We start from the raw sequence: 15,144 nt of genomic DNA, 5'->3' as shown, positions 1-15,144 counted from the left end.
ACAGCTAGGGATACTGACTCTACATATCTGACTCCAGCTCCCAGGTCGCTTCCTCGACCTAGCTGTTCCTCCACAACACCTTAACCAAAGGTATTGTCTTATTCCTGAGGACCTAATCCTTTCTGTCAAGAATCTGGACTGGCTGCTCCTCAAAGGAAAGATCTGCCTCAAGCTCCAGATCTTCATAACTCAAAATATGATTCACATCAGATACATACCTCCGAAGAGCTGAAACATGGAATACATTATGCACGGTCGACAACGCCGGTGGCAAAGCCAATCTGTAAGCCACCTGACCAATCCTCTCCAGAATCTCAAATGGACCTACAAATCTAGGGCTCAGCTTGCCTTTCTTCCCAAACCTTCTCACCCATTTCCATGGCGAGACTCTAAGGAAGACATAGTCTCCCACTTGGAACTCCACGTTCCTACGCTTGGGATCTGCATAGCTCTTTAGTCTACTCTGAGAAGCGAGCATCCGAGCTCTAATCTTCTCAATGGCCTCACTGGTCCTTTGAACTACCTCAGGACCCAAGTATATCCTTTCACGTGTCTCATCCCAATGAATGGGAGATCTGCACTTCCTACCATACAACATCTCATAAGGTGCAACTCCAATGGTAGAATGATAACTGTTGTTGTAGGAGAACTCTATCCAAGGTAGATACTTACTCCAAGATCCAAGAAAGTCCATCACACATGCCCGTAGCATGTCCTCCAATATCTGGATCGTCCTCTCAGATTGTCCATCTGTCTGAGGATGATAAGCAGTACTGAACTTCAACTGTGTCCCCATGGCCTTCTGCAAACTTCCCCAGAACTTGGAGGTAAAAGTAGGGTCCTGATCTGACACAATCGACCTCGACAATCCATGGAGGCGCACGATCTCTCTCACATAGAGATCTGCATACTGGTGAACTGTATAAGTAGTCCTCACTGGCACAAAGTGAGCTGACTTGGTATAGCGATCCACTATCACCCAGATAGAATCATGTTGACTAACAGTCCTGGGTAAGCCCACCACGAAATCCATCGTGATATCCTCCCACTTCCACTCTGGGATATCCAGAGGCTGTAATAACCCTGCCGGTCTCTGATGCTCAGCCTTGACCTGTTGACATGTCAAGCACTTAGCCACATACTCTACTACATCTCTCTTCATCCCCGGCCACCAATACAAAAATCTCACATCCTGATACATCTTCATGGTGCCTAGATGCAAAGAGTAAGGTGTAGTACGAGATTCATCCAGAATCTCTCACCTCAAAGCAGTGTCTAATGGAACACATATTCGTTCCTTGTATCTTAACAATCCAACTCAGACACTGTATAATCTCTGGATGCTCTAGCTAGAACATCCTCTCTAATCTTGATCAGTTGTGGATCACTCAACTGACCCTCCTTAATTCTCTCCAATAGCGTAGACTGTAGCGTAATATTAGCCAACTGGCCCACCAACAACTCTATACCAGCTTTGGTCATATCATCAGCTAACTCTTTGGCTATCAGCCTTATACCATAAATCTGTCCCGGACCCTTCCGGCTTAAAGCATCAGCTACCACATTGGATTTTCTCGGATGATACAGGATCTCACAGTCATAATCTTTTACTAACTCCAGCCAACGCCTTTGTCTCATATTCAAGTCTTTCTGGGTGAAGAAGTATTTCAGGCTCTTGTGGTCTGTATAGATCTCACACTACTCTCTGTAGAGATAATGCCTCCATATCTTTAAAGCAAAGACCACAGCTGCTAACTCTAAATCATGAGTGGGATATCTCTTTTCATACTCCTTCAATTGACGAGAAGCATAAGCAATTACCTTCTCTGACTGCATCAGAACACAGCCCAAACCCTGATGAGAAGCATCACAGTAAATCACAAACTTCTCCTAATTTGTTAGAAGACTCAGAATCGGAGCTGTAACAATCTCTGCTTCAGTTCTTGGAAGTTGTTCTCACACTTATCTGACCACACAAATTTCTGGCTTGTGTGTCAGTTCAGTCAATGTAGTAGCAATCTTTGAGAACCCTTCCACGAAACGCCTATAGTAACCTGCCAATCCAAGGAAACTTCTAACCTCAGAAGCATTCTTTGGCATTGGCCAATCTCTGACCGCTTCAATCTTCGCTGGATATACCTTAATCCCCTCCTTACTGACAATGTACCCAAGAAAGGATACCTGAGATAACCAGAACTCACATTTCTTGAATTTAGCAAACAGTCTGTGCTCCCTCAATCTATGTAGAACCAACCTCAGATGTTGTTCATGCTCTGACTCAGACTGAGAATATACCAGAATATCATCGATAAAGACGATCACAAACTGATCCAGATAATCCTTAAACACTCGGTTCATCTGATCCATAAACGCAGCAGGGACATTAGTCAATCCAAATGACATAACGAAGAACTCATAATGCCCATACCTGATACGGAAAGCAGTCTTTGGTATATCCCCCTCCTTGACCCTCAACTGATGATAACCAGAACGAAGGTCAATCTTTGAGAATACCTTCTTACCTTGCAACTGATCAAACAGATCATCTATCCTTGGAAAAGGATACTTGTTCTTAATTGTCAACTTATTCAGTTCTTTGTAATCGATACACATCCTCAGGGAACCATCCTTCTTCTTCACAAATAGAAATGGCGCACCCCAAGGTGAGAAACTAGGTCTGATAAAACCCAAATCCAACAGTTCTTGCAACTGTACCTTTAATTCTTTCAACTCAGCTGGGGCCATTCTGTAAGGCGCTCTAGACACTGGCTCCGTTCCTGGTGCCTGTTCTATAACGAACTCAATTTCCCTGTACGGTGGCAGCCCTGGCAAATCTTTTGGAAACACATCTAGAAATTCACAAACAAGTCTGGTCTCACTGGCACGACCTGAGTGGTATCAACCACACTGGCTAAGAATCCAATACAACCTCCTTGCAATAGATCCCTAGCCCTCAATACATAAATCAATGGTATGCGAGGTCCATGCACAACACCAACAAACACAAAAGGATCCTCACCTTCAGGCTCAAAGGTGACCATCTTCCTTCTGCAATCAATGGTTGCCCCTTACTTTGCCAACCAATCCATACCCAATATCATGTCGAACTCAGTCATAACCAACTCTATCAAATCCACTGACAATTCTCTGCCTTCCACTGTCACTGGCAAAGATCTAACCCATCTCCTGGATACCACTGACTCTCCAGTGGGTAACCGAGTTCCAAACCCCACAGCATAAAAATCACAGGGTCTACACAGTCTATCAATGATACAACTAGCAACAAAAGAGTGTGTAGCACCAGAATCAATCATAACATTATAAGGGGTTCTAGCACTAAGAAGCTGGCCTGTAACAACTGAGGGAGAAGCTTCAGCTTCTGCTTGAGTCAATGCGAACAATCGAGCTGGGGCCGAGCTGTCCGCTTTCCTGGGTTCTTCTTTTCTTGCTTGAGGGAAATCTTTCTTAAAATGACCTACTGTTCCACACAAATAGCAGGCCTTTGCCCTACACTCTCCCAAATGACGCCTCTTGCACCTAGGACATTCAGGACGAGTCTTCCGGGCTTCACTACCACCTGGACGACCCATTGTAATATCACGGGGCCGCCTATCAGGACCTGGAACTGGGAAGGCGTCAGGAACCTTCCTCTTCTACTCACTGGGGCCTACACCCCTACCAGAACCCACAAATGGAGGACCTGTCCTCCTGAAATCCTTTCTGGCTTCACTGTCATGCCAGATCTTGTTCTCTGCACTCTCAGCTGTGAGTGCCTTCTCAACCACCTGTGCATAGGTAGTGACCCTAGACACAGTGGTGATACGTACATCACGGGCTAATCTGAGCTGTAGCCCCTGCAAGAATCTCTCTCTCCTGGTCCCATCAGTGGGCACCAGCTCCATGGAAAACTTTGCCAAACAATCAAATTTCAAGGCATACTCAGTGACTGACAAACTTCCTTGAAGTAGCCTAATGAACTCCTCGGCCTTCGCCGCCCTGATAGCATCATTATAATATTTTTCATTAAACAGAGTTTGAAACTCCTCCCAACTCAGGGCATTTACATTCTTGGTCTAGGTAATCACCTCCCACCAAATCCGGGCATCCTCCCAAAACATATAAGTGGCACATGCCACCCTCTCATTACCAGATACCCTCATGAAATCAAGGATAGTGGTAATCATACTCATCCACTGCTCTGCCTTGGCAGGATCTGCACTGCCCTCAAATACTAGAGGTTCCTGCTTCCTAAACCTTTCATAAAGAGGCTCCCATTTATTTCCAACCTCAGGCAGCTGCTCTGCTGCTGGCACCGACACGGGAGGTGCCTCTGATACACTAGCAACTGTAGGCGCTTACTGTTGTCTCAGGAGACGAAGCTCTTCCCCCTGTCTCAACACGGTTGCCTACAGATCATTGATTATTTGTTGCCAGTTCACAGGAGCTGTCTGTGGAATCTGTGACTGGTCATTTTCTAGACCGTGACTGTTATTATTTTGGCCCTGATCACTCTGGCCAGCTGAAGTATCTGTCTGCCCTGGATTCATTCTTATCTGTTATACCTTGCTGAAACATTGATCAATACGACCAGTCAGAAACTAAACCTCTTGTCGCCTTACGGTCCAAGAACAAGCAGACAATTATCACATTACACAGTCATACAATTATACAGGCAGATACATGTTTATAGCATTTAGCACTTAGCATGTATCACATAATAATTCACAATCAACCATACTAATAAGTATGTTCCAGCAATCTCAGTACTAATTAGCACACATTTGCTGAGGATATAATATTTCAGGGCACAGGTTTAACATGGTGTCTCATGCATACAGGTAAAGCATATATACTATATTTAAGCAGTTATACATATAACTACATAAATAGTTACCAAACCATGAGTTAAGCTTGACTTCAGTGATGTGTGTACATGCCCAGCCAGTCTACAGGAACCTTAACCTTGGCATGCTCTGATACCAAGTTGTAACGCCCTGGTTACCCCAGAACAGTTACGGTGAAAGGTGAACCATAAATTTGACTCGCTACCCGAGTCCTTTGGTTATAAACGTGCTCTAAGTGTTATTAACAACTAAGGTGGAAAAACCAATAAAAAGGAAATGATATATTTTATTAACTACAAAAAAATGTTCATGGGCCCATCGAAAACATTTACAAGTTATTTACAACTCAAAATGGTCACTACTGTTTCAAATTTACAAACCCGTCGACCTAAGCGGCAAAAATAGGGTAAACCCCCTAGTTCCTCTGAGAACTCCTTGGCCGTGGGGGTCAAGCAGTCGCATATGTACACATCACCACCTAAGCTATCCACTCAAGGCTGGGTGAGCTTTTCTTTCCCTTTACCTGCACCACATAACACCCATGAGCCAAGGCCCAGCAAGAAAACACAGTATTGCATATAAACATTATCAACTGATTATCATTATAATCACACAGAGCTTATAGCCCTTAAACAGATGTGTGAATATCACTTGAGGTTCTGGTAAACCATAATGAGTGACTGACAAGCAAGTCACTAATTTAAACAGATGAGTGACTGTTGGGTAAGTCACTAGCTTAAACAGTTGAGTGACTGCTGGGTAAGTCACTAGCTTAACCGATGAGAGACTAATGGGTAAGTGTCTAGCTTAATAGATGAGTGACTGATGGGTAAGTCACACAAGCGCTTTTAGTTTTCATCGAACTTGAGGTCTGTCCGGCATTAACGCTCTTCTGAGTCATTTAATGCAGATGTCGATTAGATCTAATCTTCATTGGCTTGCATTGAACACGCTAAGGCTGTACTGACTTATAAGTCAGCACTGTGTGACCAGTACCCAGTACCACTGCCAAACTTGACTGATAAGTTCCAGCTTCACAGTTGATACTGACACCTTTGCCAAATCTGACTAATTAGTCAGTACCATGCACAAGTGAGCAAGATTTGCTAAGCATTCAATAATCAATTCATTTCCACATTTACACAAGCAACATGCCTCAAGAATAACCATGCATGTCACATATGGGGTGCAGTTTTCTTACCTTTGTTTCGAGCGAGAATGAATAAAAGAATGACCCTTGAGAACGATCTGACTTTTAATTCTTTAGCGGTCACCTAGTCATGACCAAATATGGGACACCATCAATAAAATGAACATCAAAGGTTCCCAAATCAAGATCTAACCTCCGGGACAACAATCCCCACTAATCCGGGTAGTAGGAACGATCCCGAGGCCTAAAACCATGTTCCTGGGGCCAAAACACTCAAACAGGCTCAACCCTACTCAAGGGTTGCGGCCCTAACACCTTGGGCCGCGACCCCCAGCCACTCCAGGAGCAAGGGTAGTGGCGCCCAACACCAAGGGCCGCAGCGCCCAGCAAAGGCAAAATTTCTCCACCTGCTTCTTCGAGCTAGGGCCGCGGTGCCCAAGAACAGGGTCGCGACCCCCAACCCAGAGCCATCCCCAAACATGTTTTCCTTCATCCCAAACCTCCCAAAAACATACCTAAACACTTCCAAATTATCAATTCAAACTTCCCAAGCTTCCCAATGATCCAAAACCATCAAATCCCAAGGCTCAAACGAATCAAAAACTCAATGGTTCACAAAATCCAATTCTAAGCTTAGAAACTCTAAAAACTCAAAACTTAAAACTTATATTACCTTTGATTGGGTTGTTTCTCGTCAAATCCTTTGGTCAAGAAGCTTCTAATCTTTCCTAGGATCACTATGCCTCGATCCTCGCTTGATTCCGACTCCTAGAACTCGAGATATCTTCGAAAATGCTTCGAATGGTAAAAATGAACTAACGGGAAAGAACGAGAGGTTTTATAACGCACGTTCTATTTGACAAGCTACTTCAAGCTTAAGTAACCTCAAATAAAACCTAGTGCTCGGGGTCCCGATAACACCCCTGGGGACATTATAGTCAAAACTTCCAGAATTTCATCCTGATCTCAATAACTCCCAATTTATCATCAAATAACATTCTCATAACTCAATATCCCAATAAAAGACCCCCGTTATGACAAAACCGCTAATCCAAAATATAAGACCGTCTCATGCCGAATAGCTCAAATATATCTCCATTATAATGGGATCTCATTCATAAATCACAATATGCACCCAAATTCACAAATATGCCCTTAACGGGCCAAATTACCAAAACACCCTAATAATCAAATGTGGACCTACATGCATCCATATAACATCATATTATAATATAATTCACATAAACATGCATATATTCATTTAATGGCATAATTAAACAGTTATGACCCTCCCGGCCTACTAATCCAGCCATTAAACCGCATTAGGGATTTCAGGGCATTATAATGATGATGAGATTAGGGTTTCAAAGAGACTAGGGCTGAGATTAAGGCCCAAATTCTTCTTTTTTTATGATTTAGCAACTTTGCTGAAGAATTATACCAACTTTGCTACAGCAAAGTTAAGTTAGAGAGCTTTCCTTGTCCATTGATACTTTGTTGTAGCATTACATGAACTTTTCTGCAGCAAAACTAAGTGAGAAAGCTTTGGCCAAAATTGACGTTGTAGCGTTATTCGAACTTTGCTGTAGCAAAACTAAGTCAGAGAGCTTGCTCAAAATTGATGTTGTAGCATTATGCCAACTTTTCTGCAACAAAACTAAGTCAGAGAGCTTGCTAAAAAATGATGTTGTCGCATCATATTGACGCTGCTACAACAAAAATGCCTAACTTAAGGACCCATTTGATTTCATTTTCCCTGCAACCATACACACATTAAACTATCAAAAAACAAAATAAAAAAGAAAAGATTTATTATATATATATTTTTATATATTATTTTCTTTCCTTTTTTTTTCATATATATATATTTTTGTTTATATATATAGTTTGGGTTGCTTTACAATTAAATCTCCAAACTCAATAGCAACCCAAGTTGTTACATCTTCTTCAAGGATCCTCCAAAGAGATTGAACACTTGTTTCGCTCAATCTCTCCTCAATAGTGCTTGAGTCTTTGGCCATTAACCCTGAATTCTCTTTCGGAGCATTCTTCACACAATTCATGTTATATTATTTTAGAATATAATGTAAAATTATATTATATTATAATATAATGTTTTAGATTAAATAAATGTGACAAAATGTGTCACATATTGTAACATATAATAGAGAGTTACAATATTTAGATATATGAGATATATCCAAATAATGTAACATATTTGGTGTTACAAATTTGTAACTTCCAAATATTACCCTTTATTGTGTAAAATTGTTGTTACACAATATTGAGATGAATTTCATAAAGCCATATGTGATATGGCTGTTAGAGATATGATTTTAACCCCAATAATGTGTTTTGAGAGTTACAAAATCATTTGGGAGGGTTTGGAACCGTTTGGAAAAACAGCACAATTTTTTGTGTTGAAATTGGTCAGTGGCCGCAGCCACCAACATTCAGTGGCCGCGGCCACAGGTCAAAAACTGACCAATTTTCAGTTTTTTCAATATTTGTTGAACGACTCAAAAACCCAAATAACTCCCAAATCTCTTTTTTTAATTCCATATTAATCCAATTAAACATTGGTAACAGCCATGGGGGTTGGTGGAATTTGAAATTCAAAGGGTGTCTCTAAACTCTATAAATAGGAGCCTATAGCTCACTTGTAAGACACAATATTTCTATCCATTAGAGTACTTGACTAGAAACACCTTGAGGCTTGATAATTCCAGAAAGCTTTTCCAATACCTGAGAGAGATCCCTTAGTGCTTGAGTTAGGGGGAAATAAGCTTTTGGACAAATGTTTTAAACCTTGTTCAAGTTGGTGATCCCCAACCCTCTTCACGTAGGTTGTGTAAGTGAGAGTTTGCTTGTGTTTCTGTTATTCTTTTTATTCTATTGCTTTTCTTCTTATTCTCTTGTTCTATTTACTTGTATATTTTGTTTAAGAGTTGTAATCTTTTCTTTTGGTCTAAACACTTTATTTTACTTGTAATCTTTTGCTTAGAGTTGTATTCTCACTATTCTCTTCTTCATCATCATCTTCTTCTTTTTCTTTGTTTATTTGTAATTTTCAGTTATAGAGTTGTAACCTTATTTAATCAATCCATTTTTATTTGTAATATTATTGCTTAGAGTTGTAATATTATAATCATTTCCATTGAGGCAAAACAATTTTTCCTAACAATTCCATTTCTCCATAGGGATACACCTTAACCACCAAGAATGGACCCAACCATCTTGACTTGAGCTTGCTTGGAAATAGCTTCAAACACGAGTTAAAGAGAAAAACTCACTGGCCCTCATCAAACACTCTTGGTTGAATATGCTTGTCGTGCCGTCTTTTATTTTCTCCTTGTAAAGTTTGGCATTTTCATAAGAGAATAAGCGCATCTCTTCTAATTCATTCAACTGCAACAATCTCTTTTCTCCTGCAAGTTGCAAATCCACGTTGAGTGTTTGAATGGCCCAATAAGCATGGTGCTCAAGTTCCCCCGGTAAATGGCAAGCTTTGCCAAACACCAAACGATATGGTGACATCCCCAATGGTGTCTTGAAAGCTGTTCTATAGGCCCACAATGCATCATCTAACCTCTTGGACCAATCCTTGCGGTTGGGGTTCACCATTTTCTCAAGGAATCCTTTTATCTCTTTATTGAACAACTCATCTAGCCCATTAGTTAGGGGATGGTATGCAGTAGCTACTTTGTGCCTCACATAATATTTAGCCAATAAACTTGATAGTAACTTATTCACAAAATGAGTGCCTTCATTGCTAATGATTGCCCTTGGGGTACCAAAACGAGTGGACACATTATTTTGTAAGAACCTCATGGTAACTTTAGAATCATTAGTGGGAGAGGCAATTGCTTCTATCCATTTGAAATGTCATCCACCACTACCAAGTTGTACAAGTTGCCATAAGATGGAGGAAATTGGCCCATAAAATCTATACCCCACATATCAAACAATTCAACTTCAAGAATATTAGTTAAAGGCATCTCATTCCTTCTAGAAATATTACCAACTCTTTGGCATCAATCACACCTCAACACAAAAAGCATGAGCATCTTTGAATAAGGAAGGCCAAAAGAAACCACATTGAAGTACCTTAGGTGTGGTGCGAGTTCCTCCAAATTTCCCTCCACAAGATGTAGAGTGGAAATGGTGTAGGATATCCTCCTTCTCTTGCTTGGGGACACATCTCCTAATCATTTGGTCGGCACATTGTTTGAACAAGTATGGCTCCTCCCAAAATTAGTGCCTCACATCGTGCAAAACTTCTTCTTTTGTTGGCTTGTCAAATCTGGAGGTAACAATTCACTAACCTAGTAATTAGGAAAATCTGCAAACCAAGGAACTACTTGAGAGTGGTTTACCTTAAAAAATTGCTCATCTGGGAATGTCTCCTTGATGGGAACTAAAGAACTTGATTCCTTGTCACTTTCCATTCTTGATAAATGATCCGCCACTTGGTTCTCCATTCCTTTTCTATCTTGAATTTCCACATCAAACTCTTGGAGCAAAAGCACCCATCTAATCAACTGAGGCTTAGCATCCTTCTTTTCAATCAAGTAATTAATGGCGGAATGGTATTTATAGACTATTACTTTGGTGCCGACCAAATAAGATCAAAACTTGTCAAAAGCAAAGACAATAGTCAATAGTTCTTTATAGTCATTGTATAGTTGAGTTGAGCATGTGTTAGAGTACAACTAGCATAGTAAATGGAGTGAAAAAATTTGTTTCTTCGTTGCCCCATCTTCGCTCCCACAACAAAGTCACTTGCATCACACATCAATTCAAAAGACAAGTCCCAATCTGGAGCCACAATAATTTGTGCTGAAACCAATCTACTTTTCAAATCTTCAAAGGCTTTCAAACATGCTTCATCAAAATGGAAAGTTGTATCCTTCTCCAATAAGTTACAAAGAGGCTTAGAGATCTTGGAGAAATCCTTTATGAACCACCTATAGAACCCTACATAGCCAAGAAAGCTTCTAATGTTCTTTACTGAATTAAGGGGTGGGAGCTTTTCAATAACCTATTTCTTGGCTCTATCAACTTCAATACCATGCTTTGATAGTTTGTGGCCCAAAACTATACATTCCTTAACCATAAAGTGACATTTTTCCCAGTTAAGGACAAGGTTTGTTTCTTCACATCTTTGCAACACCTTAGCCAAATGACCTAAACAATCATCATAAGAATCACCAAAAATAGAGAAATCATCCATGAATACCTCTAAGAATTGTTCCACCATATTAGTGAAAATAACCATCATGCACCTTTTAAATGTGGCGGGAGCATTGCATAGACCAAAATGCATCCTCCGAGATGTGAAAGTATCATAGGGGCAAATGAAAGTGGTCTTGTGCTGATCTTTTGGAGCCACTGCTATCTGATTATAAGGGCCATTTCTATTTTGATTTCCCATATAACATACAGGTTCGGGATTGGAAGGACAATTGTCAAAAGTGTGGTCTACACCACAATACACACAAGAAATGTTTTCCATTTGCCCCATTTGTGACTCCATAGGCTGCCTCATTGACTGATTCATCCCCATGTTCATCGTCTTGAGCATATTCTATAAAGAGGAAACCTGGGCTCTCGCTCTATATCTCAAGGAGTATGGGAAAAACTTAAATCTCAGGGCATCCTCTGTAACTCTGGGCAACTTGAAAATATCACTCACTTCAATGAACACGCGAAGATGAAGTTGTCATTTTTGGGCTAAAAAGTGGGTATAAACCCTCTCCTTTCTCTCTCTACGTGGGGACCACACTACAACATTTTTGACCAAATATCACGTTGAAATATAACATATTTTAAGAAGTGTCATTAATACTTTATGGAAATAAAAAAGGCACACAAATTTTTGAGCAAATGAATTAATACCGCCAAATACTTTCTTATTTTATTATTTCATTAATCTCTCTCTTTTCTCATCGTCGTACCCTTTTTCTTCTCAAGGCTCTATCTCCCTCACATCTATCTAATTTCTAACCTCTCAATTCCATTTTTTCACATTCTCTCTTGCAGGTGGCTGGTGTGGGAAACTCGACAGAGGTGGTGACGGGGGCTCGACCGTGCAGGAGCTTGACGATTTATATCTCCGCTACAGTCATTGAATGTTCGGCAATGTGCAGGGTCGAGTGTGGGACTGGGTTCGTTGGCGGAGAGCGAGACAGAGGAGGGAGACAAACAAAGAGAATGGAAATGTGAAGCAGAGATGGGCTTTGGAGGAAAAAGAAGCTCTAAGAGTAGAAGTCGCAAATCATGGAACTAGAAAATAGAAGGATATTCAGAGACCCCAAGTTCAATCCCTATCTCGTCAATTATTCCAATATTGATCTCAAGGTCTGCGTTTTTTTTTCTTTTGCCTTTTCTTTTTGGGCATTAAATCCTTGACTATGATCTTGGAATTTATATACTCTGTAATTTTCATAATAGCTTTTGAGAAAGTCACTTTCGACTTGATTCTCTTTGAATTGGGAGAGTCATTTGGCATGAAGTTTGAGTTTCATTTGGATTTTTCTCTTATATCAAAATTTCTCTTTTGGTTGTGTACAAGTATTTTGAAAATGATGCGAGTTTGCAATAATATTAGTGTTATTTTCTGTGCTATTTTATCTAGGGCTTGACTTTTCCGTGTTATAGAGAGAAACCCTAGAGCAAGAAGAGAAGAGAGGTAGAAGAAAATGTCGGCTGGACACGGTCTACGATCTCGGACACGAGACCTATTTTCACGTCCCTTCAGGAAGAGGGGGTACATCCCTCTCTCCACCTACCTCAAGACCTACAAGACCGGCGAGTATGTCGATATTAAGGTGAATGGCGCCATTCACAAGGGTATGCCCCACAAGTTCTACCATGGCTGAACTGGGCATGTTTGGAACATCACCAAGCGCGCTATTGGCGTGGAGGTTAACAAGCAGGTTGGGAACCGCATCATTAAGAAGAGGATTCATGTTCGTGTGGAGCATGTCCAGCCCTCTAGATGCACTGAGGAGTTCAGAAACAGAAAGTTAAGGAACGATAAGCTTAAGGCCGAGGCCAAGTTGAAGGGTGAGGCCATCAGCACAAAGAGGCAGCCAGAGGGTCCCAAGCCAGGTTTCATGGTCGAAGGAGCTCAGTTGGAAACTGTCACCCCCATTCCTTACGATGTTGTCAACAATCTCAAGGGTGGTTATTAGATCTTTTTATGTATTATTTTTTCTTCTCAATGTTCTGTTCTGTTCTTGTCTGGTTTTGATTTTGTTTTCAAGACTACCAATGGAAACGTTTCCTTAATAAGTTCAAGTACTCGAAGCCGTTGTTAGTTTTCATATTTTGAATACTATTCTAAGTACAATTTTGTTTTAAAAATTTTCTGTGCTATTTTTGTTGTGTACAAAAATATTCCAAGGGTCTAAGATTTTCGGTTTATGAAAGACAAAAAGCAAGAGGCATTCTCATCTTTCATGCACTGCAACTCTTATCTTTCACGCAAGGCACATAACCTCATGACACCGGGTCTTCATGGCAGCTCACCTCACTAGTCATGGCATCAATTCGGAAGGACACCTCAAATCTTCACAAAAGCCAGATGGCAGCAAGCAGTAGGCATAACACCTCAGTATCTCACAGCATCAGGTCTTCATTTATTAAGATTTTTTTTGAATAAATTTCTGAAGTCAACTCTATATTTGCTCAGGTATATACATGTAATACTGTTTCTGAGATATACTTTTATGAGTTACATCTGTCTATAGAGTTGAGCGAATATAGATATAATGTAATATTGAGCTTAAACCTCCTCCCTGAGCTTCATTGTCTATAGAGTTGAGCGAAAATTTCTGAAGTCAACTCTATATTCGCTCAAGTAAAACTTTTTTTTTCCTAATTTCATTACTTTAAAATGTAGTTTTATTTTATGAATAACATTGAACCTAGTAGCCATTGCTTGATTGTTCCGTTGCTGTATATAATTATTGCTGCTTGTTGTGGAAGCACCACTCAGATATTAAGTGATATTATGCAATAAGCACCACTCAGAAGCTTTGATCTTGTTTTTTTATTTTTTTATTTGTCATATGTCTAACAAGTTTTTTCCACTATTGATATATGTACAAGTGTGCAAATTTGTAGGTTGAGTATGAGCTATCTAATAAAGAAGCAGTTATGTCAAAGATAAAATACAGTCTATTAGATTCACTAAACTAACATACATACAATTTAAATTTGCAATGCAGCTAAAGCCAGTACAAAAAAGATGAGCTATCAATGAAATGAAATACAGTCTATTAGTCTCTCGTCACTCTCTTCGGTTGAGCCGCTGAAGCACACATGATGATGCCCCTGCTGAAGCAAGAACCCAAGCAACCCAGCTGCTCAAGAAGCCGTTTGTCTGTGAGTTTTCTTTTCTTTTTATGTTTTTAGATTTTAGTTTAATATCAAGAAACATTTTGAATATATCAATACATATATTTGTTTGGGTTGGAATTGTTTCTAATGGAGAGGATATAGTGAGAAAAATTAGAGAGGTTGTAAGCATTAGAATACAAGAAAGACCAAAGAGCTTTTATGTGTTAAGAGAGAAACTTTTGAGAGCACCAATGTTGTTATATACATATGCAGGAGACTACTGCAGAGGACTTAAACTTACGAATAGATATTTATGATGAAATTGGGATTGGAGGAGGTGCTTTTGGAATTTCTAGAGGACTACTTCATCCTTATTCCCCTAAAGGTTAATGGGTGCTCTTTATTTTTATCTTTTGAAGAAAAAAAAGGGAGGAAATAGGGTGTTCATGTAAGATGTTAATGATGTTGGGTATTATGCTCTTGCAGCTAAGCTTCTATGGAGGGGTGCTGAGTGTTGGAATGAGTGTTTAAAGCTTTTGGGCGTTGCTGAAGCAGCAGAAGCATCAATGGATTCTGACCAGTTAAGCTCTGGAATTTCAGATTTTGATACTCACTTTCAAGGCCTCATAGTTTAGAAAAGGTCTCTTTCTCTCTATATATATTTATATAACTGCAGTTGTCTCAACTTATTTCTATATTCTATTCCATATTTGTCATTTGTGAAATGTTCTGTTTTAACTAGTGTGAAGTATATGGTTGTTGTTGATGAATGGAATGCACTAGTACATAATGGAAAACTAGGCG

The 15,144-nt window shown here is 40.1% G+C and overlaps 1 pseudogene; it reads left to right on the top strand.

Moving 5' to 3' along the window:
- Positions 1–12,154: 12,154 nt before the first annotated feature.
- Positions 12,155–13,290, top strand: LOC133791602 (large ribosomal subunit protein eL21x/eL21w-like; annotated as a pseudogene).
- Positions 13,291–15,144: the final 1,854 nt, after the last annotated feature.

Source organism: Humulus lupulus, chromosome 1, assembly GCF_963169125.1.
Source record: "Humulus lupulus chromosome 1, drHumLupu1.1, whole genome shotgun sequence".
In the NCBI taxonomy this organism is placed as follows: Eukaryota; Viridiplantae; Streptophyta; class Magnoliopsida; order Rosales; family Cannabaceae; genus Humulus; species Humulus lupulus.
Note: the sequence above shows the minus strand (reverse complement) of the source record. Positions and strands in the feature narration are given on the sequence as shown.